Genomic DNA, 26,970 nt, shown 5'->3' with positions numbered 1-26,970 from the left:
TGGTAACTGACAATTTATGTCAAGTGATGGGTATGACAAAAGTGTCCCAGAATCTCTTGCCACGCTCCAGAATATCCTGGAGCTGAACTCACTGATGGACACCACACACACACGCGCGCACAGAGAGAGAGAGAGAGAGAGAGAGAGAGAGAGAGAGAGAGAGAGAGTTGTGACAATCTTTTATGTCATATATTGCTGGAAAGACTTCTATTCGCATGAAAATCAGGATGTTGAGATCTACATTTCAATCAGATCCTAGTAAAGTTGCCTTTTTGGACAACAGCTCCTAGACTCCCTCAGCAAGCACAATTACTTGCCATGCTAGCTTAAGAATTGTGAGATTTACAGGGCTTTTTTTCCCTTTTAAATCTTTTCCAAAGCTCTGTTCACAATATAATTAATGGTTTGGTATCAAAGGTTAAATACTGTAAATGCCATGAAGGATGCATGCTAGATTTCATGCAAATGTGATTCAGATTTTGCTTTAGTTGAAAGCAGATGAAAGAAAACTACTAGGAGACAACACTCAATGAAGTACAAAAAGGAAATGAAAACCTGGTACTGAATGGCTGGTGGACTTGTTTGTGAATGGCTAACACATTTCAGAATTGGACACTCCTTCACAAGCTGTTAAAAAAAAAAAAAACCTCTTTAGGCCATTGGACATGCTAGACTCTTCTATCATCTCATTGTGGACAAACAGCCTGGACTGGAACACTGCAAGCAGACTGACTGCCAAACTTCTTGAGTCTAAATTTGGACATTGCACAATTGTAAAGTTATATCAATCAATTTCTGTTACAAAATACTAATGGGTATTATTATCTATGATGTTTGTATGTCATGATTTTATTTCATAGAAACATAGAATCATAGAATCATAGAATTGTAGAGTTGGAAGATACCACTAGGGCCATCCAGTCCAACCCCCTGCCATGCAGGAAATCCAAATCAAAGCATCCCTGACAGATGGCCATCCAGCCTCTGGTTAAAGACCTCCAAGGAAGGAGACTCTATCACCCTCTGAGGGAGTGCGTTCCACTGTCGAACAGCCCTTACTGTCAGGAAGTTCCTCCTAATGTTGAGGTGGAATCTCTTTTCCTGTAGCTTGCATCCATTGTTTCGGGCTCTGTTCTCTGGAGCAGAAGAAAACAAGCTTGTTCCCTCCTCAATATGACATCCCTTCAAATATTTAAACAGGGCTATCATATCACCTCTTAACCTTCTTTTCTCCAGGCTAAACATCCCCAGCTCCCTAAGTCGTTCCTCATAGGGCATGGTTTTCAGACCCTTCACCATTTTTGTCGCCCTCCTTTGGACACACTCCAGTTTCTCAATGTCCTTTCTGAATTGTGGCGCCCAGAACTGGACACAATATTCTAGGTGTTCAAGTTGTTTTATTTTTGTCAATAATGTATTGTTTGATTCATTTTATGTAAACCTCTGTGAGCAATTTTCAGAAAATGTGAGATAAATAACGGGGCAAAAAAAACCACCCTAGGTAAAATTTCTGAAATCAATATGGCTTTGTTATTTGTATAATCCAGGAGATTTACACATATGTGTGATAAAGAAATAGTTTCCTGTAATGATCCATACAATTGGACAAAGGTTATTTCAGCAAAAACATCACACTCACGCACATATATATTCTCAAATGGAACAATTCTAGATTCCAAGAAGATCATGGTTGAATAAACACCCTCCTCATAGTCAAATGCTATTTTGCTTCCAAATAGGAAATTGATCTTAAACACCCCATTACCTCTCAGTTATTTATGCTTATGACACAACCAGTTGGGGAAGTATTAAAGCTACCCACAAATTCCCAGGAACAGGCAACAAGCAAATTGGAAATGCTGACTCAAGCTGACAGTTCACACTTCAGTACTTGGGTCATTCACACAATGGTAGATACACCAAATAGCTAAAAGAGCTATAACTCACAGATTATTTTCCATTAGGTGCAAGGCCATTTAGAAGGAATTAATAGTTTTAAAGGTAGATTATTGCTGAATAAAGAATTAGTATTTAAAGATAAAGGTATAGGAATTTGGCTTGCCCTGGGAACATTCTCAAAATGTCCGTATACATGGCTGTAACTATTAACCCTAACAAGAAAGTGGACGCTTTCCAGAAATGGTTTAACCCTATCTCCCATTACCCCTAGCCAGCATACCCAGTGGTGAGGAATGGTGGGAAGTGCAATCAAAAATCTGGACAGCCACATGTTCTGCATCTTGCAGCAGATGAATGAATTTTATTCCATAAATGTGGATCTAACACTTCCATTACCTACTCTAATGGAAACAAATAAATAATTTCTAGGAAAGCAGACTTGGGACATTTGGGTTCAAACCCTACAAAGCAGGGCTATAGATAATGGGAAAGGGCAAAGTATGAACACAGCCTTCCTAAATAAGAATTCTGTCCCTCCCCCAAATTTACCTTCAATCCTCAAATTTCAGAACCTGAGATACTGAAAATTGCTCATAACTAGAACTCATATGTGCTGTGTTCACATCCCCTTCTTGAGCTGTAGCCCTCATTGAATGGATGAAACCTGCTAAATATCAAACAGATACCAGATACAGGTGCACTAAGTGCAATTTAAAAAAATTCTAAGTTAGAAGGTGCATGACTTTTTTTATTTCTTTAAAGACGTGATTGGAATTTGAAGACATAGTTGCAGCTTTTGAGGGGATGAAGCGTGCCAACTTGTCAACAGAGAGGTGTAACTGTGAGTACAGATGTGTAAATCCCCCTTAGTCCATTCTGTGGGCCTTGGAAGCAAACTTATATTCATAAAATAAATGTCTGTGCATGTATACTTCTTTTTTCAAAATACTGTAGCGTCTACATTATTAATGAGCTGCAATACACCATGAGTATGTCAGGTTTCAGAAAGCAAAATGGTACCTGCTTTACTTTTAATTATAGAGGCTGTGGCTACAATCAGTTTGACTTTTAACTTCAGTACACATTTTAAAATATCCTAGCAGGACGTCTGCTGAGCATGACACACAGTGAGGTCATTAGACTTTGCTTTTTGGCCAGGAAGGCTAATAGCACTAGAGGTTTGTTGATGACTCATTCACTGTGTTCTTTAGTGAAGCCCCAGACACCTGGTGTGAGCCAGACATTCACAATACCAAAGGAATCACTCAATACCACAAAAAACCTAAGGTTGTTTCTGACCACTCACCCACCTGCAATATTTTTTAACACATCTTTCCCCATAAGCAACTAGCCTCAGGCGCTTTCAACCACATATGTATTAAAGAGACATTACATGGGTTAGTAAAATCAATAATTGGCTAGCCTTGTGTGTATCTTCTTTGTCTTCAGTAATAACCTGTATGTATACATTAGCATCTAGGTACAGCTTCACCATAGTTTACTTGAAAATCGTAATGAACTGCTGCCAAAAAAGAAAACATTTTCCCCCACTGGGCTCTTTCAAATTTACACATCAAAATAGGACAGACATTCATCTAGCGTTTTCCTAGATATTTAGGACACATCTGCATTTTTGGAAGGATATTACGGCTAGAATTCTAATGTCCTGGTTAAACATATGCAATTATCAGCAAAGCTGACAAGCAATCTCAGGTGTGGCAGATGGTGACTCCCAGATCAGTGAAGTGATGAATCCATTCTGGGTTTTAGTCCAAAGTTTCAAGGAGCTATTCAAGGCAACTGAACATATTTTGTATATCTCTTTTAAAATTCACACTCAAACCCAGAAAGGATTCACCATCCAAGTGAGATGGAAGCTTCCAGTTGTGTTTGCTGATCTACACCTCAAAACACAGGACAAGTCTGACACACTTATGGCCCATCAAACTAAACACAGCTCAGTAGCAATATATTATGGCTTGCTATGTGATTGACAATCTCTCCCCTTCCTGCTACCACTGCTTCATGTTTTTGTCAGCATTAAATGAAGTCTGGTTTACACATTCAGCATAATAAGATAGTAGAAGTTGGATCTGGTAAAAAATAGACTGTACCGCTACAAAGTGAAGGTGGGAGGGTATGTCTGGCTATCTCCCTGATTCAAAAACACTCCCTAAATAGAAAATCAGGAAAGAAGGCAAATGCATTTTCTACTTAAAGTACACATTTTCTCTTTCCAGACATTTGCATTTGTGCTGTTGTTAAGATCATGTGAGAGCATTTAAAAGTAGTTCCCCTCATCTGTAGTAGAGTTTATGGTTGTTATTTTGTGTCTTTAGGTCATTATAACTTATTACATTATTACATCTTATAAGATAACCCTGTCATGGGGTTTTCATGGCAAGACTTGTATAGAGGAGGTTTGCCATTGCTGTCCTCTGAGGCTGAGAAAATGTGACTTGCCCATGATCAGCCAAAGGGAGATTCAAACCCTGGTCTCCAGGATTCTTAGTCCAGCACTCAAACAACTACACCAAACTAGATTTCAATGTATGGAGTAGTATAGCCCATTTTATCGCCATTCAAGAAACCTGAATCTCTTTGGATCATACCACAGGCCTATTCTGAACCTGAACCTGGACTCTCACAGTGGAACACAGAAAATTGTTTTATATTGAATCAATTGACTTGTTCCTCTAGCTCTAGCCTTCACTAGGGTTTCAGGCCACATTATTTTCTAGCTCTACCCAGAGATCTCTGCTGTTCTATGGCTGCCTTCCATTGAAGCATTAACCAGGCCCAGAACCACTTAGCTTCTGAAATCACACAAGCTGGGTGTGCTCACTATGGTGTGGTATTCAGCCATACAGCACTTATGAAGGCCACAGACAAAACATGACGCCAAGGCCCCATTCTACAGTTGTTCCCTACCAGCAATCATCCAAAAGCATATATTGAATTAGTATATAATATAGTCATACTGAGGAATGGTCACTGGTCGCTTTATCCTGCATGGACACCCAGCTTAAAGACATCTAAGTTGGTTGCCACCGTCACATTTCTTGGAAGCAAATTTCATACAGTGTTGCCTTATACAGAATGACTTCATTGTGTCTGCCCCGAGTCTACCATTATTTAATTCCCTTGAATGAATTTGGATTCAAATAGCATGACAAAGGCAGAAAAACATCTCCATTTCCACTTTCTCCACATCATGCAGAATTCAACAAAGCTCAGTTCTGTTGTTCATTCTTTTGAATATGTAGACCAAAACCTGGGACTCAGTTGTCTACCATATATGACTTGAGTGCTATATTTCATAGAATCATAGAATTGTAGAGTTGGAAGAGACCACAAGGGCCATCCAGTCCAACCCCCTGCCATGCAGGAAAGCACAATCAAAGCACCCCTGACAGATGGCCATCCAGCCTCTGCTTAAAGACCTCCAAGGAAGGAGACTCCACCACACTCTGAGGGAGTGTGTTACACAGTCAAACAGTTCTTACTATCAGAAAGTTCCTCCTAATGTTAAGGTGGAATGTCTGTTCCTGGAGCTTGTATCCACTGTTCCGGATCCTGTTCTCTGGAGCTGCAGAAAACAAGTTTGCTCCATCCTCAACGTGACACCCCTTCAAATACCTAAAGAGGGCTATCATATCATGCCTTAACCATCTCTTCCCCAGGCTAAACATCCCCAGCTCCCTAAGTTTTTCCTTGTGCGATGTGTCACAAGTTGTGAAAGGAGACCTTAGGAACTACAAAGACAATGCAATTAGAGGTGTCTACATTACATTGAGATTTCAATATGGGGGCATTTGTTCAATGCATTGTCTGTGTCTCCCCCAGTGCCATTTTTGGCACATGAATCTGTGTGCTTAGACATTGAATTTTGCCCTGCTGGAAGCCACAATCTGGGCATGTCCTTAAATGGTCTCTTTGAACTACTTTTATTTTTATACTGTAAGAAACCATTCATTATATGTTACTGTAGGCCTGCTGAGATAGCATCCTCCACAGCCACATCTTGTTAAAAAGCTCTGCCTTGAAAGAACAACGAATGTTCCTCATTCATATTTAACTACTGACTTCTCTTTCTGAAATGTGTGGGAAAGTAAATCTAGTTGTATGATTCCTAAAATTGAAATAATGCTAGTTGGTGAGAGAAACAGTTGTTATGGGAGGGGGGGGCATATGTTAACAGTTGAAAATAAGAAATGTCCTGAGATTAGATCTGGTGTAAGAGACTATGTGCATACATGCCCATGGATATATGTGGATGTGACCTTTGGGTGGTCTGTTGTATTATGGATGAATGAAGCTGCAAAGCTGAATCTTGAACCATGGGGGGCAGAGAAGATGTTTTGTGTGAACACTAAGGAATTTCCTTAACAAAAGCTGATATTTTACTTTCAGGTTCTGCAAACTCTGTAAGGCACAATGTATTCTGATCAGGAATAAGAAAAAATTTGATTGGGTTTGACAGTCTTGACAAAAAGAGACCTTTTGTGAGACAGACAGAATGCTCTAGTAGTTTTAGTGTTTGACTAGGATTTAGGGAGACCAGAGTATGAATCCCTACTCAGCCACAGAACCCCATTACATGACCTTGGACAAGTTACATTCTGTCAGCCTAAGATGAAGACAATGGCAACTCTCTAAATGCATCTTGCCAAGAAAACCCCATAATAGGGTGCCATAACTTAGAGCTGACTTGAAGGCACATAACAACAACAATACCAAGGTGTGTTATGAGGGGGGAAACCCTAGGGATATAAAGAATAATCATAAATATTCTTGTCCTTCCTCAGTGAGAAAATGGCATATCTTTGGGAATTTCAAACCCTTTAAGGTGAGTATGTGAAAAATTCTTTTGCACAGAAAACTGTATTTGTGCAAAATAAGTAGTTTGCTAGGCAGGACCTAGAGTTGTGGGTTGTTTTTTATTTATTTATTTATTTAAAAAGGCCTATTATTTTTTAAAAAAAAGAAGAATAATTCTCATATCTCACCCAGCAAAGAGAAAACTCTTGAAGTGGTTCATTCTTGTACCTGATAACAAAATAAACAATTTACATCCCTAGAAGAATGCACCTTACCTTGAGAATTTACACTTGGTGTTTTGAAGAACTAAAGTGCACACAGAACAACACACACACATTTTAAAATACAAATAGTTCAAATATACATAGATTTGTTTTACGCAAAGGGGTAAAATGTTTAAATGAATGCACACACAAGGAAAAATGTATAAAAATATGAACCCCCATGTAACCCCCCTCCCCAAGTTTAACAGCCCAATATAAACCAAGGACACAAAGAAAACAGAAGTGGTCTTCAGAGAAACACAGTGGCATTTAGACCCTTGTGACTTGGCTGGTGTAACTGCAGCAGTTCTGAAAGGTGCTGATCTAATCCCTGATCAATCTAAGCAGTGGAGAATAGTGTGTCAGTGGAGCAGTGAATCTGCACTGGGTTTTGCTCTGAACTTTAAATAAGCCATCCAAAGTGATGAAGGCTATCTCAACATATGCTGGACACTGGATAGGTCCTTTAAAATTCAGAATAAAATCCAGGGCAGATTGACTATCCCTCTGACATCAGAGCCACCAGCTCCCACTGCTCAAGTAATCTTTTGCTCTGTACAATTTTGTTTCCTACTCTCATCACAAACTAGCTGTGTCAGAAAGAACTGCAGCTGGAGTGTCATACGTTTTCATATGCACTGTGTGTGCACTGATATATCCACATATAGAGTGCTTTCAGATCCTGACTGACACAAGGTTCCCACTCAAAGAAAAAGCTCATTGTGTATATCCATATCAGTTGCTGTTGTTCTTGTTGTTAACTGTCTTCAAGTCAACATTGACTTACGGCAACACTATGAATGAAAGACCTCCAAGTCACCCTATCCTCAATCACCCTGCCTGGATCTTACAGATCTGTGGCTGTGCTTCTCTGATTGAATCTATCCATTTGGTATGTGGTCTTTGGTATGTGAGCCCTTATTCCTCATGATATGGCCAAAATATGGCAACCCCAGTTTAGTCATATTTGCCTCTAGAGAGAGTTCAGATTTTCTGTTGGACCCACCCACCCATATCAGTAGAGAAGCCTAACTGGCACTTTCAGCAACATGTGGTTAGTAGAGTGTTCCATTGTGGCCAGAACACACAAGGCAAATGGGGGTCATTGCTGGTATGCACAATCTTATTGTTCACCAAGCAGAGCTCCTGTCTCCAATACGGCAGAGCAGTGCAGCACCATCTAGGTGGCGGCAACTTCAGCTGTTATAACAGCTATCCAGGTGCTGATCTCCATTCTCAACATAGTTAGCTCTGGTAACACCTGACCAATTTACTTTAACCTGGTGTTATAGCTCTATGTTTCCACTTTACCTCTCATTCCATCCTTGGAATCTTGGGATTTGTAGTTTAGGCAAGAGTATTTCATATTCTCAGCCAGAGATCCCTTGTGCCTCACCAAACTACAAAACTCACAATTCCAGAGGATATGGAAGTTAAAGTACTGCAAATGAGTAGTGTGAAAGCCCCCCTGGATGAGCTCCAGAGCAGGCTGCTGTTAACACTGAGTGTAGAGTTACCACCTTGCAATACTGGAATTGCTGACCATATCTGCTCCTCCTGAACATATATTTGGGCACTCATACTGAGGAGTATACATTTGAACATTACAACTGTGGTTATGGATTCTAGCTAGTTAACAATTCACCATCTTCTGGTTGACGTTCAGCTCATGTTTTCCTCTACTTCACATGGGAAGTCATACCTCTTATCCTTTCTTTTAGCATAAACATATGTGAAGCAACAGAATGTGTGAACTAATGGCTTACAGAGATGTAATTAGCTACAGTTCATATGTTTGTGACGGCTATAGAAAAGAACAAGAAAAAGAAAAGAAAACGAGACCAACATTATTATGGGAATTGCTGCTGATAATACCCCAAATCCTTCTCATAGTACATCTCTCCTGAGTCTTGCTGCAATGGAGAGAAAATGTATTGTGTGAACCAGCCCTATGGAAAATGAGAATATGATTAAAAGAACAATTTAATTTTGCAAGCTTTACACTTTGTCTTTGTCAAAGGAAAGAGAAGATAGAGTCAGAGTTCCCACAGGGAGATGAATATAGCAGCTTAGTTGATTTTATGTTTGCTCTTGTCAGTGCCAAGGCAACACACATGGTATAAAATCACTATAGCAGTCTCTGCTTTTTTTTTTGCTGAATCTGCTTTCATAGAAAGCTCAAAATGGAGGGGGAGGGCAATCTTTTTTCTTTTCTTTTTTAAATCAAATTGAACTCTGGATCTCTTTTGGTCTCTACAACTTTGCTCTCAAAGAAATTTGTGAACTCCTTTAGCATCTTCATCATCCCTGGTTAAAAGTGAGAGAGATTCAAAGGTCTGAAAGGCATCCAAGTCATAACTTTGGTCTACATCACCCTCTGTGATGGGGCAAACTAAATCGGATGTAAACCATAAGTTTTAAGCAACTTGTCCTGGGCCATATTATCCTGGAAAGGTGGATATTTATCATAATGACTCCCTCTAATAATGAACTCAGATGGTGATTCCCAATGTGACTGGAGCTAAACTGAGAAGTAAGCATGCTCTGCAGACAACAGGGGCCAAGGAATATTGAGAGGTGTGGAGGATCAGTCCAAAAAAAAAAAAAAAAAAAAAAAAAAAAAAAAAAAAGAGAGAGAGAGAGAGAGAGAGGGAGGGGGAAGAGATTGAGAGAGAGAGAGAGAGAGAGAGAACAACACAGGGCAAGAAGGCCTTTTAAGATCCAGGGACGTAGCCAGGATTTTAGGAAGGGGTGGGTCCAGACTAAGTGCCACCATTATAATGGGGCTTGGATGCGGCAGCGCAGCAGCACACACCATTCATTTTTCTAATGGAAGGGGAGGTCCGGACCCCAAGAACCTCCCCCCCTTGGCTACGTCCCTGTAAGATCCCCTGACAGCACACTGGAAGGGACCACAACCACTACATTGTGTGCTATAAGAGGTTGCAAGCTACAAGACAGGTTGTTTATGCAGCAAAAGTTCCTTCTTTGTACCGTACAGGAAAATCCCATAAGGAAATATAGGAGAAAAGACCACTTTTCCTTTTCTACCCTGCAGAATATTCCTTCTTAACACACACACACACCCCTACACCTCTGTGTGTACTCATGGCAAGGACTGGAGCTATTTAGTGTTATAACACAATGTGAAATGGTTTGGAGGTGCTGAGAAATAAGGGTGTTCTCCTTCCTTTCCTTTGCCCTGGAACCTCTGTTTTACCCCATCCAAGGCGCCATGTCTGGGGTGGATGGAGTACTAAGCATTCTTCTTACAATGAGGGTAGAGAAACTGCATTCCTGGGGCTAAAGCTATTCTTGCAGCCTTGAGTCATCCAGAGATTTTATATTACCACTTTTCTAACCAAAACAAGAGGTTTCCAGGAGAAATGAGTTGCAGGGTTCTCTGGTTGTATTCAACATGAAACCATACCATTTTAAAAACAAGAAGTGGACTCTGGCATTTTTGACAATCTACATGACCCCTGAGACACTTGCAGACTGTAAACAATTCCAGAGTCCACTTCTTGTTTTTAAAATTGTATGTTTTCATGTTAAATACTACAAGTTGCCCATTGATCCATTGCAATTGTCCGCCTATCTCATAATATGTGTATATGCCACATCACTTTATTGCAGGTCACCACTTGTGTTTTCCTTTTTTAATTTTTTTTTCAATTGCACAGTTTTATAATCCCCACTTCCCATGGACACCTTCAAAGTGTTTATATGTTTTTTTACAAAATGACTAAAGGGTTTTTATGCCCATTTTGTTTTTGTTTTGTTTTTTTTTAAAAAAACACCTTGATATATAGTTTCTACATGCATTTTTCATATGAATGCATTTTGGAGTACATATTTTTTAAAAAGTTGACCCTTCCCTGAAGGTTTGTAAATTGTACCACATGCTCCAAAATGTATACATTTTCAAATGCAAATTTTGTTTCCAGTTTGTATTTGGGACTGAAATGTGCATATGGAATACATTTCATTGTCACATTCAGAGACAAGCAACTTCTCAGTTATTCCCTAAGTTGCATCAACAGAATTGCATGATCTTGATAGATAATGGAAGCAATCAATTTTGCTTTGGTCCATATCCTCCAACATTTCACAAATGAAAACTGGGACATGTGTCGCAAAGCAATGTCAGAGTGTGGCCAAGATAGCAAAATTTATTACTAAGGAAGAAGAAACAAGCTAGGAGAGGCTGTATCCGTTTGTTTGTTTGTTTGTTTGTTTGTTTGTTTTTGGCCTGAGCCGATTGGGAAGGGCAGGTTTCCACCTCTTCCTCTCTCCCCTGCTGAATCAGTTGAGTGGAAATGAGTTTTGACTCTATTTGCAGTCATAGAAGTAGAAAGTGGGAGGAGGAGGAATAGTGAGAGACTGGGCCATTTAAAAAATAGCTGAAAAAGTGGATGGCAGAGGATTACTTGGGACTGTCCCAGTCGACTCGGGACAGTTGGAGGGTATGGTGTCACATCTCACCTGGGGTACTGTATTTTGTTCTGAGCATAATTATTTAGGAAGGATTTCAACCTAACTGGGATATATCCAGAGGAGGGTGTGCTGGTTTTGGATACTACATGGGAGTAGTGAGTTTCTTGGACACATCTTACAGCAGTCATTTTAAACATTGCTCTTCCAGATGTTTTGGACTACAGCTCCCAGGATTCCTGAATGTTGGCCAAGCTGCCTGGGGTGTCTAGGAGGGGAAGTCCAAAACACCCAGGAGACCAACTGCCCTACAGTTTATACAGGACTGTGAAAAGTCAGATTGAGGCAATGAGTCAGGTTTGATGAGGTAAGGTACTGTAGAAAAGGCAAAGTATTGTCGGGTGAAGCTAGTCCTGTCTGAAGCACAGTAAAGCAGAGCAGAACTCCAAAGAGAGTTCTGCAGAAATTGAAAGACTGGAACAGATTATCACAAAAGGAGGTGTTATTCCAACTACAAATTTTTCAGCAACTGAAGAGATTCAGCCTCATCAACTCAGATTAGCGAGGAAAAGAATACTTCCAAATTATCTTCTTCTCAGCAAGAGGAAATTATCAACTCCCATATTATGGTTGCAATAGGTATTGCACAAGTCTCTATTGTTGTTGTTATTTTACATTTCTGTCCTAATTAGGGACTGTGTCTTTTGTTAATTTTTGGGGGAGAGGGATCAATATTTTTTGCATTGAAAGCAAACTAATTTGTAGAGACAGCGCTGTTTTCTGCATAAAAAATTATTTTTTATTTTAATTTTTTTGTTTTGCTTGCAAAATGTTGGGAAAAATCATCAAAATCTCTTCAGAAATTTTGTATTCCTGGACAACAGGGAGAGAACTTTTGGAATTCCATGTTCATTCACATACAAAAAGCACCCTTAGCCCAGATCCCTCAAAAGCTCCTATTCCCCATCATCTTCTACACCTTCACCCCTTTAAGGGATGATGACTTTCTATAGTTTCAGGTTCCTTCATGAATGAAGGAGATGGAAGAACAAGAAGGAAGGTCAATGCAATTTTAGGTTACATAAATAAAAGTACAGTTTCTAGATCAAGGGAAGTAATAGTGCCACTCTATTCTGCTTTGGTCAGGCCCCACCTGGAATATTGTTTCCAGTTCTGGGCACCACAATTTTAAAAGGATGTTGAGAAACTGGAGCGTGTTCAAAGGAGGGCAACCAAAATGGTGAAGGGTTCTGGAAACCATGCCCCATGAGGAAAGACTCAGGAAGCTGGGGATGTTTAGCCTGGAGAAAAAAAGGTTGAGAGGTGATATGATAGCCCTTTTTAAATATTTGAAGGGATATCATATTTGAGGAGGGAGCAAACTTGTTTTCTACTGCTCCAGAGACTAGGACCTGGAGCAATGGATACAAGCTCCAGGAAAAGAGATTCCACCTCAACATTAGGAAGAACTTCCTAACAGTAAGGGCTGTTTGACAGTGGAACACACTCCTTACTCGCAGTGTGGTGGAGTCTCCTTCCTTAGAGGTCTTTAAACACAGGCTGGATGGCCATCTGTCGGGGATGCTTTGATTGAGATTTCCTGCATGGTGGGGGTTGGACTGGATGGCCCTTGTGGTCTCTTCCAACTCTACGATTCTATGAACCCACCACACACGTGGAGGAGGAAGGGAAAATGGTATTTCTAGTCCCAGGGAACCCAAGGGGCTGCTAATGGCTCTTTGGAAAGTGAGAGAGTTCACAATCCATCTGATTCAAAATCCACCTTGAAGTAATGGTATCCTCTGTAGCCTGAGATAATGTCAGCAGGTGGCAAAAGGGTGAGAAGCCTCCAGACTAATTCCTATGAATAAAGACTGAAGGATTTATTTATGCTTCACTTGGAGAAAAGCTTATTAAAATGTGATATGACAGCTATTTTCCAATATCTAAAGGGCATACAGATACACAGTGGAGCACATTTGTTTTATGTTGCTCTAACAGGTTCCAATTACTAGGAAAAGGATTCTGACAAAATATTTGATGTAACCTCCTGATGATATAGACCAGTTACCTGAGATGCGAACAAGACCAAAAAAGCACACATACCAAAAGGAGCACAGCTCCAGAAGGTATTGACAAGTTGTTGCACATCTAGAAAAAGGTGACCAAGATAATCAAACGTATGGAAACTAAGGCCTATGAGTAATGACTTAGAGGGCTAGGCATATTTAGCATGGAGAAGACAAGAAAAAGAGGTGATATCTAAATATCTGAAGGGAGGTCTGGTAGTAGATGAAGAGAGCTTGTCTTGTGCCAATGGGTTCAAATTGCAAGAAATTGCAAGAAAAGAGATTGTACCTAAATATTACAAAGAACTTCTTTATTGTAAGAATTGTTTCACAGTGGCTGTCAAACATGTAGACTGCAGAAATAACCCAGTTTGACAACCCTTTAAATGCCATGACTCAATGCTATGGATTTCTGGACATGTAGTTTTGAGAGACATTTAGCCTTCTCTGTCAAAGAGCTCTGGTGCCACAATAAATTACAATTCTCAGAATTCCATAGGATGAAGTTAAAGTGGCATTAAACTCTTTATTTCTGCAGTGTGGAATAGACTGCCTTAGCGACGGATTGTGGAGGTCTTTGGAGGTCATTAAACAGTAGTTGGATGGTCACCTCTAGGGAGTGCTTTAGATATGTATTTCTGCATGGCAGGGGGTTGGAATAGATGGACCTTGTGGTCTCTTCCAGCTCTATGGGTCTGTAAAAGCAGCAGGAGATTAGGGCTGTGCCTATAAGGAAAGACACAGAAAAACTACATTCAGTTCAGTTGTCTTAATTCAACAAACTGAATCTCTTCTTTGTCTTTGCAATAGTCAGCTACTATTGTACCTCCAAAACTCAGGAGGAAATGTGTGGTTGAAATAAAAATGGATTTTTGTTTTAATCTGTTGCACTTTGGAAATCTGATACACTGTTACAAAAGCCACATGCAGTAGAATCACAATATACCTTCTTTGCTGTTTGAAACATTTTGAATAATAAATCACTGCTCCTGGCATGCACCATGTTTAATGGGGACATTTATCATGCTCACACGAAACAAATCTGATCACAGAGAACCAACTTTGAATTTGTAAATGCTATAATTCCTATTTGGGATTAATTTGTAAGGAACCAATAGAAAATAAAATATATTATCTCCCACATGCAGTTTATATCCTGTAGATCCTCAGCCCACAAACTGCTTATAAAAAAATAAATCTGCAGAGCAAAATATGCCCATATACATCAGCTGCTATTGCTCCTGATTGTGTATATCACGGTAGTAATTTAATTAAGTATATAGTTTATCTTTGGGAGGCGGAGTATTGTCAGACCCTAAGAGTACTATAAAGCAAAGGCTGGTGAAAATGTTTCTATTCTGACACGCTTTTAAGACTGCAAGGGCTTTTAAGAAGTTGCTAGTGTGCATATTTTCATCTTTTGCTGTTAAATTCAATTTGCTTTTTTAAAGTTTCAAATCTATAAATAGTTTATAATATTTTAGCATTTCAGCAATATTTGCATTTTTTTTACTTCTGTCTTTGCATGTCCTTTTATCTGTAATGCAAAGGTAAAGCTGGTTTTAATTGCACCATTCTTTTTGAATCACCCTGTACTTGTTTTCACTTTTTGCAAGCTGCCTTGAGCCCCTGTTTTGGAGAAAAGGTGGATCATCATCATCATCATCATCATCATCATCATCATCTAAAGTCAGTTTTGAATCAAGAGGAATTTCATTTTGGTTTGGTTACCAAAATTTGTTCAGAACTTGTTCATAAAGATGATGAAAAGAAAAACAAGATATAAACAATTTAGATGTAGGAGAAAGCAAAACTGAGAGATTCATCCTTTCCTAAAAAGGAGTTAACCCACACCCCATCCCACTCCTGCTTTATATATGAATGGTGGAAACACTTGGATAAAATAGAAGTGCTGCTCTGCATTTCTTAAGCAAACCTACATCTAAATTTGGAAGATACCATTCAACATCTAAGTATTTTGAAGGAAGCTCAAGGACCTTCAATAAAAACGCTACCATTTTTCTCCTGGGGCTTGCATTTACATGTGAATGAAGATACTTGGCAAAACTGAGCAAAGTAGTACAGAATATACCTTTATTTGCCTGTTTACTGGCATTTCTGAATGCCTATTCCCCAAAGACCACTTCTACAGTGATGGAGAAACTCTTTAAGGTTTTGCAGACATAAAAATCAAATTGACCAGCTGTGTTTTGGTTGTTGGCTCCATTCTTTGAGGCTGGATAGTCAATGAAATGTCAGAAGGAGAATTCTGTGAACACTACAGAATTGGAGGCTTCAATAGCCCATCTGCTTTTTAGAATGAAACAGAGATAATAAAAGAGAGTGTGAGAGTGGTGTGTGTATGTGTCTGTGTGTGTATGTATATTGCTATAGATAGATGACTGCAGCCAAGGAAGAACTTACTGTTCTTATTAGGTTTGCAAGCAGAAAAGTTTCCCAAGCTGCTGTTAGTGTTGAACTCAGAGCAGTAGGGGAGTGACAGAGACATGGAAAGCACGTGGGAAACTATATTTTTAACTTTTGTGCCAAGATTATATTTAGAGCTTAACAAGGGGTTATGTTACAGACATGGAGTTGTAGCATGTGTTAGTGTGCAGCATGGCAAAATCTCCCATACAGCCCTGTATTTCTGAAATTCTGTGTAAATTTACAGCTCTTTATAAATAAAGGTTAATAATAATAATAATAATCTGAACACTCAATGAATGCCAGTTCCCAGTAAGTACATACAGTATCTGAACTGATAGCTTGTGTTCTTACTCACACACAGCGGGACTTTATACTTTGAGAGCTGGAATGATCAGAAAGAAAGAATTAGAGAAAACTGCTACAATTACAAAGATATAATCTGAATTCAACTTCATGCACCCCTATATTCCTTCTAAGACGTAGGGCTTTGCATGTTAAACATGTAATGGTTGCAATATGTATATTGTCATGGCTTTTGGCTCAAGCAGCACAATTTATTTACTTACTTCCACTCCTTCTTAAGCTTAGAGGTTACGTTATTAAGCCATGGATCTAATTATTCATCCCCAAGAGGTATCTTCATTTTGCTAATGGGCAAAGTGGCACTGCTACTCATAATTGGTGGTGTAGCACACTTTATATTTGCAAAGTCATTTGCTGTTGTCAATGAAGAAAGGCACTAAATGAATATCTTTGTAAATAAAAAAGAACCAGATAATTAGACTGTAAACAACATTATTATTCACACATGCACAAGAGGAAGAGATGAAGCCAAGGATTAATGCACAAACATTTTAATTTGCCAAATGTTATAAACTAGCATAGCACAGTGACAAAGGGTATGATCTAGAAAGTTTCCAGTTCAAACATGCTCAAATTAGAAATGCAGGTTTCACTTCATCCATTAGATGCTTGGGATGGTGGAAGTTATAACACCAATTTTTCAAGAACTCAGTGGTCTTAAGAAGGAATGTGTAGAAAAAAATTATCATCGGCCATCTGACAAAGTCCTATCTTGTTTTTTGTGATCAGTTCTTGAAACTTTGCTATGCAAACCTTTCAGATAAACCTAAAAAAGGAGAATAATCCTGCTTGATCAATCAATTAAAGGGTCCAAGGCTCATTTATCAGGTTGTGTTGTCATCTGCAATATGTGAATAACAAGGAAGGTCTGTGCATGGCAGTGTTGGACTGTGTTTGTAGAGACCAGGTTTTGATTCCCTGCTCCTCCATGAAACCCACTGGGTGACCCTGGGCAAGTCACATTCTCTCAGCCTGAAAGGATGGCAATGGCAAACCCCATGTGAAGAAGCTTTCCAAGAAAACCCCATGGTAAGTTCACATTAGAGTTGCCATAAGTCAAAAAATCACTTGGAGGCACAGAACAACAACAACAACAACCACCTATCTTAGGACTTTATCACATGGAGAAGATTGGGGGTTTAACCAGCAATTAACACATGAAAATTGTGCAATCTCGATTAAAGATTTTCACACACATTGCGCTTAAAGAGCCATTATCCTGGGGATAACAAGGGAATAACCAGGCAATAAACAGCAACAAATCATTCATGGGATTTCCCCATGAATGATGTGTTGCTGTTTATTGCCAGTTTATTCCTGGGATAATGGCACTTTAATGTCGATGTCGTGTGAAAATCTCCTGCCTGGAGATAACCCATTAAAAATGGAAATTCAGGGACAGGCCCTGAGATCTGACAGCTCTACCAATGTGCCCCCCTGCCCCCATCTCTTTCTTCCCTAGTTTGTTCTTTACCTCACCTTTGTGAGGTTTTCATTACTCTTTTTTTCAGCTTGTGATGCTTACTCTCCTCCCTTGATCAGTGACATGGAATTAATTTTTGCAAGAAGTTTCAGGGCTAGAACAATGTAGATTGGGATGGCCAGTGACAGACAAACAGACAGAAGCCTAAATAGGATGTCCAGAGACTCAGAAGAGACTTAAGCAGACAACACCTGATTCTTGCTATTTCCCAGGCAAAAGGCGCACTTGTGGCCCACAAGCATTTTAACAACCATCTATGGACAATACTGCTCTACACTGTTATAGGGCTATTATTCCACTTTCACTGCTATGGCTGCAGTACAGGGAAGGGCATTTCAAATTCTCAGCCAGAGAGCTCTTGGGCCTCACTAAGCTACAAACCCCAGAATTCCACAGGAAGCAGCCATAGCAGTTAAAGTAGGATAATAGCACTATAGCAGTGTAGTGTGGAACAACTCAACAGGTGAACTCAATGGGACCTCTTCTGGAGTTCTTGTCAACCTTCCCTCTCAATTTTTATGAGCTCACCACAAGGACAAACAGAATGTCTCTAGCTTTTAGTAACAATAATATAATGGCGTACTTTGACAAAGAGCCTAAAACTGACTTTTTCACAGGGCTAAGGGTTTGTCCAGAGTTGAGACCAATTTGTGGATGCTTTTTAAAGTATTTGTCTTTCTAGCTCCCCATACAAATTCTCCAGGTTGGTGTAACTTTTACGTATAATGCAAAGGTCACTAATTAAACCTGCTGTGTTTCAAAGGATTGACATATGGCATGTAGGAGATCCTGGAAGGCACATGCAAATTTGTTACTCTGAAATCAATAAAGACCTGCAGGGTCCCTGTAAAGCACGACAGCATTATTAGTCTCTCCTCAAGAGAAGTGCAGCAGGAGAGAACTAATACAAAAGCCATGACGTTCTTTTTAAAACAAGACTGAAACATGCTCGTAGTTTCTAGGTGCATGTGTTTGGTATGTATGGGGGTCAATATGTATGGCCAGAAGGCTGATTTTTCTACCTCCCTACCACTCGCAGATTCCCCTAAATCACTTTTTCCCCCATCAGCAAAAAATTGGTTAATTGCCGCTCCTGGAAGATCAGGAATGGTGATTTGCCTTACAAATAGGTTGCAGGGGTCCCATAACCTCAAACTATCCAGTGTGGTAGAGACAGTTCCAACTCATTCTCTGCCATCTCACTTTTTAACTGCTTTAAAAATGTCCCAGTTTTTATCTCTCCCTTTGATGCTTCCTCTTTTATTTGAATTGCTGCAAATGTGCATTCAGAGTGCAAAAGTAGTTTGCACTCAATTGGCTGAGCAGGGGAAAGAGGAGAGGAGGTGGTGGCGTCTTGCCCTTCCCAGCAGGCTCAGGCAAAAGCAAAATGCTGCAGCATGTCTTAGGAGTTTATCACACCAGGAAAAATTGGAAATTTAAAATGGTCAGAACTCCTTATTAACCCACAATTGCGCAAATGGTTTTCGCACGCAAAATGCTGTTATCCCATGCAGAATCTGAGCTTAATCTACACTTGTGCACAAACGCACAAATGGTTTTCACATGACAGGACCAAAGGTGCCTCCATCCCAGTAATGCTAAAATCGCATGCGTCCTGAAAAAGCGATCTAATGTGCAAATGTTTTTCACATGTGGACCATGACAAATATCTCAGTGTGTGTCTCTGCCTTCCCTCAGCAGCTGTTCCTTTAAGAGCCCTGACTATTGGGGAAGCAGGAGACAGACAGACATACACAGAAAAGAGAGAGGGGGAACTCAGCCTTTTCTCAATCTCACTTGCTCTGTCCCTGCCTTTGCCTCAGTAGCTGTTTCTTTAAGAGCTCTGGCTCAGAGGAAAGGCTGAAATAATAATAATAATAATAATAATAATAATAATAATAATAAAATTTATTTATATACCGCCATTCCATTCAATCACAGCGGTGTACAACAATTGCAATAACGATACAATACAAGATAAAAATTGCAATAGATAATTAAAACTTACAAAACAGTGCACAGTATACATAAAATCAACATTAAACCAAGCCAGCAATATACTCAAAGATGTAATCATATAGGGGGGGCCACACATATCACGGAACATCAGGGAAGGCTTGATGAAACAAAAAGGTCTCCAGTCCCAAATGATCCCAAACTGTTCCCTTTAAGGGATGTTGGACTTCAGCTCCAAGAAGACTCAGCCATGTTGGCCAATAACCTGGGATTCTGTGAGCTGAAGTCCAAAATCCCATAAAAGGGACAGTTTGGGGATCGCTGTGGCTGAAGCAGGAGACATACAGAGAGAGGGGGGGAGAGAGGAGAGCTCCGGGACCCTCCTCTCTCTCTCTCTCTCTCTCTCTCTCTCTTTTCTTGCATCAGCTGTTTGTTTTAAGAGCTCTGGCTATGAAGAAGGGTGGGTGCTTATGTTACTTATTTTACGGCACTGGAAGTAAACTCACCCCAAAGAACCATGGAAAATCTGGCAACAAACACAACAAGGAGAATCCCATGAATAAGTAGCTTTCACACTACAGCAATTGCACAAAAAAGCGAATTCGTGAATGAAATGGAAATGAATTTCCAATATTTTCCCTTTCTCCGAAAATGCTTATTTCCTGGGTCTTGTCACTTTCTTGTCAGATTGTAGACGGTTGGTGCGCAACGTCGTCTGAAAACCATTTGTGCAATTGTGCCTAATACACTGGAAACTGCGGGTTATGACACTTTTAAACTTCCAATTTTCCCCATATGATAAACTCCTCAGTTTGTGCATTCTTCCTCATTAATAACTTTTGCCATCTTGACCACACTCTGATGTTGCCTGGTCACACGTGTTCCAGTTTTCATCTATGAAATGTTGCAAAGCATGGAGTCACTGGACTGCATTGCTTAAAAAAAAAGGACTAGTTTTTCAAAACCACTTCCTGTTTGTTTTGTTTTTTCCAGAATTTTGGACATTCCATGTGGTTCTTGAAGCATGCTGTCAGATGGAAATTGGACCTTATACCCATTCAAATCGTCCATCTCAGCTCTCAAGGAGGAAACAATCCAAAGAAAATATTGCATCTAATCTTTTATCTTTTTCCTGGATTGCTAGTTCAACCTGCAAAGGAACAGGTTACCGCCGATTATGTTAATGCAGGGGTGGGAAACACTTGGGGGCAGAGATTACTCTTGAACCTTTCTTTGGGGTCCTCATAGCACTCCTACTATGCACAATTTGAGTGAATTGGACATTGCTGCCAAAATCACAGCCCTCCCTGCCCCCCTCCCTCCCTGCTGTTATTCCCTACAGTCCAGTAGGACTCTATAGAGTGGGAAAATGCTCTGGCATTTTCCTGTGCTATATATCCAGCACAGTAGGTGTTTGGGTGGCAGCTGCAGTTGTAGCAGTAGGGGATGAATAGGGGGCAAAGATTCCCCCTCTAGTACCATGACATTGCCCACTATCATGTTAACAGCTAGGCTATAGAACCATTAAAAATAAAACACCAAGCATCTGTTTTGAAATAGGTGACAAACAGCAAAGGTTTCAGTCCACAACTGTATTTTGTGACTACTTATCTGTATTTTCTGCAAGACTACTTGTATAACACATGATTTATCGGTTTTAGTGGCTATATACTGGGAGGGAAATTACAGTGCTGGAGGTGAAATCATTGAACTCACTTCAGCTGTAGGCTGTTCAGTCCTATTTGTCAAGGTCTCTTAGTCGCTCCTCAAAGATTATTTCTTTCTGCAGACATGGTTACAAAAGAACTATGCAATAAGATATTGTTAGATGAGTTTCAAAACTGATCTCTAGTTCAGATGAATAGGAAAAAGTGTAGGTCAGACGTTAATATTCAAATGCATAATTTTTTAAAAAAATATCTGGCTGCTTCCAATTTTACATTTCCTTTTAAACCTGCTGAAAAGCATGTACAGTAATAAATGTTAAACTGCTGAGAACATATGCATATCATTCAACATTTATATATGTGAATAATAAACCTCAGACTGTAGTCAAAATGGCAAAAGTTATTATTAATGAGGAAGAACACAAAAAGTTAGGAGAGGCTGCAGCAGTTTGATTTTGCCTGAGTCTACTGGGAAGGACGTAATCCCGCCCCTTCTCTCCCTCTCTGCTGAGTTGAGTGCAAATTGCTTTTGCATTCTGAATTCAGTTTATATCAGTTGAAGTAAGCCAGGATGGGGAAAAACTGGGAGAAGGAGAAAGAAACTGGGACATTTTAAAAACATCTGGAAATGTAGGATGACAAAGGATTAACTGGGATTGTCTCTGCATGATTGGGATGGTTGGAAAATATGTGTGTGCCTTTATGATACCAGTTCATTTAGATAAAAGGCATATGACGCCCAATCCACTCCTTAGTAGAGAGTCTAAAAAAGTTACTTTTTTCAGCTATAATCTTTCACACAGAAATGCCATTGGCTGGCCTGGCCTGTAGATGCAGACCAAAAAAGTATATCTTCAAAACTGTACTTTAGACACATTGATAAAGTCAACATTAAGTGGGCCATGGGGATTGTTCCCACCATACCACTAGTCCTTCTCCTAGGTGCTGATATATGGCACCTAAAAATGAAAAATGTTAACACAAAAAGTCAATGATTCTTGTGAAATCTGACCAATCAGAGGTTAACTGCCATGCCTGTCCACTAGCATATACCTTCACATGGATGGAACATCCTCACATAGATTGTTTTTAGCTCAGATTCAGACATATAGGGTTGGGTCTAGAGGAATTGAGCATTCAAGTTGAAGTATGTGGATAATTTGATCTTGACTTACTAAAGTCTTATTTATTTCAAAAGCACCAAAGCATGGTAACATTTGGGAGTTTATCAGACAAGGGAAATTGGAAGTATAATCCAATGGCCATCTGAAGCAATCATGGGGTTTAACATTATTGCGTGATAACCCACTACACTCAAATTTGGGCAATGGGAAGTCAGTCCGAGCGCAATCAAGAGGTTTCACGTGATAGACTGCCACACTCAAATTCGGGCAATGGCATGCTATTTTTGGGCAATGGGAAGCCAGTTTGAATGCAATGAACATTCATGTAATTTCACTAAACTAGCGACTTTACGTGAATGCGTTCTGGCCCCACTTTCTTTTCATTCGAAATTAAGAGAAATTCCTCCGGTGTGATAAACTCCTTGGATTCAACTGAATATTGAATTTTGAGAAAAGATCTATGCTTAAATGGGTTTATATATACACATGATTAAGGGGCTGAACTGATACCATGGACCAAGCTGATTGCATTTAGCCCACGGATTGGCCTGTTCTTGCTCCCAGCACCCATTTGGTCTGGTGTGGCAAAGGGAGGCTGTTCACCTGCTACTACTACTATTCTACTTGCAGATGAAAACAGGGCACCTGGCTTCACTCACATATCCAGGTGCCCCCTTCCAACATCACAGGCCATAATTGGGGCCTGCAAGTAGAACAGTGGTGGAAGGTAATGGGGCACGTGGCTGTCTAGGTTTTCTGTCTAGATGAGGTGTTCTGGGAAACTCTACCCCAAACAGTTGGACCAGGCTGGCCAGATCCACCCAAATGGTATTTGGTCTGCCTGCTCCCAGCCTGGGACTGTTGGCCTGCATTGTTTAAACCAGACTAGAGTGAACTAGAGTACAGCCCCTAGGTGAGCTTTGAGCAAGCATGTGGCAGTATTTGCAAGTCTCTCCCCACTTCCCCTTCTACACACAGACATGCACATCTATTAGAGAGCCAAATTTATCTGATGTTCACTGCTGGCAAATTACAATCCACAGTCTGTCTCTAAACCAGCAAAATCTGAATGGTGTTCCTAACTATGGTTTCAGGATTAAGGATGGTTTGTTCATGGAAAACTAGAAGAATCAGGAAATGTGATATATATACATGACCACTTATGGCTGCAAGATTTTGCAGGAACCTAGGGATGGCAACCCAAGCTGGCTTACCTATATGGGAAGAGGTATGGGACATGTAAACTAAGACCTTTTTAAGACTACATTTGCCTTTCTTGGGTGTTCTGTGTAAAATAGGAAAGACAGCTCTGATATGTAGTAGTCTAATGATTTGGGAACCCTGGAAAATGCCTGGCCTCACTAACTTGTGTCCCATGAATAGGCAAAGAGTCAATTAGGAGAGAGATGCATTTTATTTTTAAATTCGCTCTATAAAAACTCACTTCTATATTTAGAAATTGCAGTGAATCTGCAACAGCTATAGGCATTTCTAAGTACAAATGAGATATCATTTCTCAAAATGCATTAGGACAATTCTGAAAGATAAAGGAGAAAACAGGCACTGAGAAAGGCATAAGGAAAGATAAGAGGATTCATTTAATACAGGCAGCATTGGGCTAAAACCCGGATCAAAGTCTTCAAGCTATACAGTAATGTCTGCATGAGCCTCATGGTCCGGGGCCAAGGAAAGCATTAAATAATAGGTGATTCATTCCTAGCATCCCTCCTGCCTTTCATCTTTATGAGCTGAACAGTAAGGGAGCCTTTATTTCCTGTATCTTTGTTCAATGAAACTGTAAATAAGCGAGAGCTAAATTCCAGCTGCAATAACAAAAGCTGGCAAAGGCTTAACATGCCTGCACTGCTATTTCCTTTTATTTATTTATTTGCTTTAAAATAAACAAACACAACAATCCAGAAGAATTTTTTTACTAAGGGCAATGGTCTAGCTAGGCATTTATTATTTTTATTTCGTAAAGAACCCCCAAGTGGTACAGCTCATAGCTTCTGGGAGAAACAGTGAGACCGTCCCTTAAAAGCCATTGCAAGAGAGACTAGCATCAAGGTTTGCCAGACTGAAAACTGAAGAGGTTTCCTGTACCTTTAATAGTTGTGAAGAATAGCGTATTTCAACTGGTTTTGCTTGTTGGGTAACAACAAGATAACAAGCAACACCTGCTATAATTCCCTCTTATACCCAAACATTAAAAATACATGGGATCCTATTACATTCCACTCCTCTCATGGATTAGTATCATGGCCACGTGCTAACAGCTGCCCAGTGACAGGATAAGTGTTAGCTTGCATTAGTGATCTTATTTGATACTTTTTGCACTAGCTTGTCAGTTTGAAGATAGGACAAGTTATGAAGGCTGAGAATGGACTGGAGTTACCAATTTTCATCTGTCGCTGACCTGCATGTATAGCTGTTGTAGCTATGGTGAGAGAACATGGGTCACATTTTCCCACAATATTATTATTATTATTATTATTATTATTATTATTATTATTACATATGGTCAAGCAACATTGCTTTTGCCAGAGCCTACTGGGAAGGACAAGATTCCACCCCTCCTCTCCTCTCCTCTCTGCTGTGTTATCTGACTACAAACTACTCATTCACTTTGAACTTAGTTTTCAGCAATTAAAGTAAGCGAGGACAAAGGGGGACTGTGGGAGGAGAAGACATAAACTGGGGCATTTTAAAAGCAGCTGAAAAAGTGGAAGGACAAAGGATCAATTACAACAGTCCCTGAAATTGGAACAGTTGGAGCGTACATTGTCATTATCTGACACAGAAAGATATCTTGGGAAGGCCTGGAAGTACACCTGGTTCCAGCTTATAATAATGCATATTTTAGGAAAGCTGAGAAATAAATGTGCATTTTTGAGGGGAATGTATAGATATATAAATATTATAGGTGAAATGAGGCTAATTTAAATGCACTTTTTGTACATTCTTTTAAAACAACAACACATACCGGTGTGGAAACTGCATGGAACAGTTGATTGAAAACATATGAATGTGAAAAGCACAGGAATAGACCAGATGTTGGAAAAGTTATGTCTTTGAACTGCAACTTTCAGAATACTTTGGAAAGCATGATCTATGCTTCCTTTTGGAAGAATGGGGGCATTTTCCATTTCTAGTTTTTTTCATGCACATTTTGGAGAATTGCACCTTCTGAGCCAGAAAACAAGCAGAGACAGAGTTGTATGCCAAAATCCTCTCGTTTCCAATTGCTTTGCTTGCCGTAGCCAACAGTGGGAAGCCTCATTTATACTTTTGGCTCAGAATTATGGGCAAATGATGTAACATAACCCTGAATTTTTCACACTGTGTTCGAATATTTGGTTGCAGTTTTCTTCATGAAAGCCAATTTAATACACTGAACATTATGCAAATTTCTTTAATGTTTAATTTAGCTTATTTTACATCTACACTGGCTTCAAAAGGTTTTGCATCTGACTTCCTTTGAACATCATGTAAGGGACTAGTACATTTTGTTTGAAGACATATGCCAGAGCTTCTTATAAATGTCTAATTCAAAAATCACTCCATTTACACTTTGAAGGCTATTAACAATGCATTTTATGTGTTTGAGTGACAAAAGGTAATTCTGACAAGTCATTCATAATGTGCACTATGCTGCCTCATAAATTAATCAGTTCAATTTAGGCTCCCCCAGTATGTTTTCAATGAGGGTTCAGTGAGACAGCTATGTTGAAAAATATATTATCTGTCACCTTACGTATTATTAAAAAATAAGTTGAATTAATCATATGAGATTTAATCATCCATCCAATCACAAATTCTATAAAGGAAAAACACTGCCTTTGTCCTAAATCCATTTTTCATTGCAATTAGAATGCCCCTTTGAATCAACATGAATTTGCAACTGAGGTAACTTCCATCAGTTCAATGTGTCTACTTATGACTACCACTCAGATTTAGGCCTTTTTTTAAAGGGTGAAGCAGTCACCTGTTGACATCGGCATCATCTTACAAGAGCTAGTCAATCTTGTCACTTTCAGCAGTAGGCTGATTCTTACACATATCCTCGTTCCATAAGTGTGTGTTTAGTGAGACAAAAGTTGAAAGGGACCCCAAGGGCCTGTTAGTTCAAACCCTTTGTATTGCGGAAACCCACTGCAAAAGCCATAGCAGCATCAGGGCATGGTAGATTCAAAAGCAGTCTGGGATCACCAGCACAACAAGAAGTAGATGGGGAGCTAGCAATCCAGCTCTAGAACTGATACATAAATATTGTTCTATCAATCCTCCTTACTTATAAATAAATAAATAAATAAATTTTTATTTATATCCTGCTCTTCTACCATAAGGGAATCAGAGCAGCTTACAGTATAAAAATATCCGATGCACAATACAATATATCGTAACCCCCCTAAAAAGAATTAACCATATTACTATTAAAATCACTTTAATAAATAAACTATT

At 39.6% G+C, this 26,970-nt stretch overlaps 1 protein-coding gene across 5 annotated transcripts in view; it reads right to left on the bottom strand.

Annotated features, from left to right (window-relative positions):
* LOC149311764 (muscarinic acetylcholine receptor M2) overlaps nt 1–26,970 on the bottom strand; it is a 228,929-nt gene that overhangs the window by 11,347 nt on the left and 190,612 nt on the right. Inside the window, exon 4 of one of the 5 annotated variants that reach the window (XM_089527866.1) lies at nt 21,435–21,501. The exons of 3 other annotated variants lie outside the window; for them this stretch is intronic. The gene's annotated coding sequence lies outside the window, so the exon portion shown is untranslated. Of the gene's footprint in view, nt 1–16,482; nt 16,534–21,434; nt 21,502–26,970 lie in introns of those variants that run through there. One more of the 5 variants, XM_089527868.1, reaches the window with a different exon arrangement.

This window comes from Sceloporus occidentalis, unplaced genomic scaffold, assembly GCF_023333645.1.
Source record: "Sceloporus occidentalis isolate IW3139 unplaced genomic scaffold, rSceOcc1.0.p SCAF_5, whole genome shotgun sequence".
NCBI classification, from domain to species: Eukaryota; Metazoa; Chordata; class Lepidosauria; order Squamata; family Phrynosomatidae; genus Sceloporus; species Sceloporus occidentalis.
Note: the sequence above shows the minus strand (reverse complement) of the source record. Positions and strands in the feature narration are given on the sequence as shown.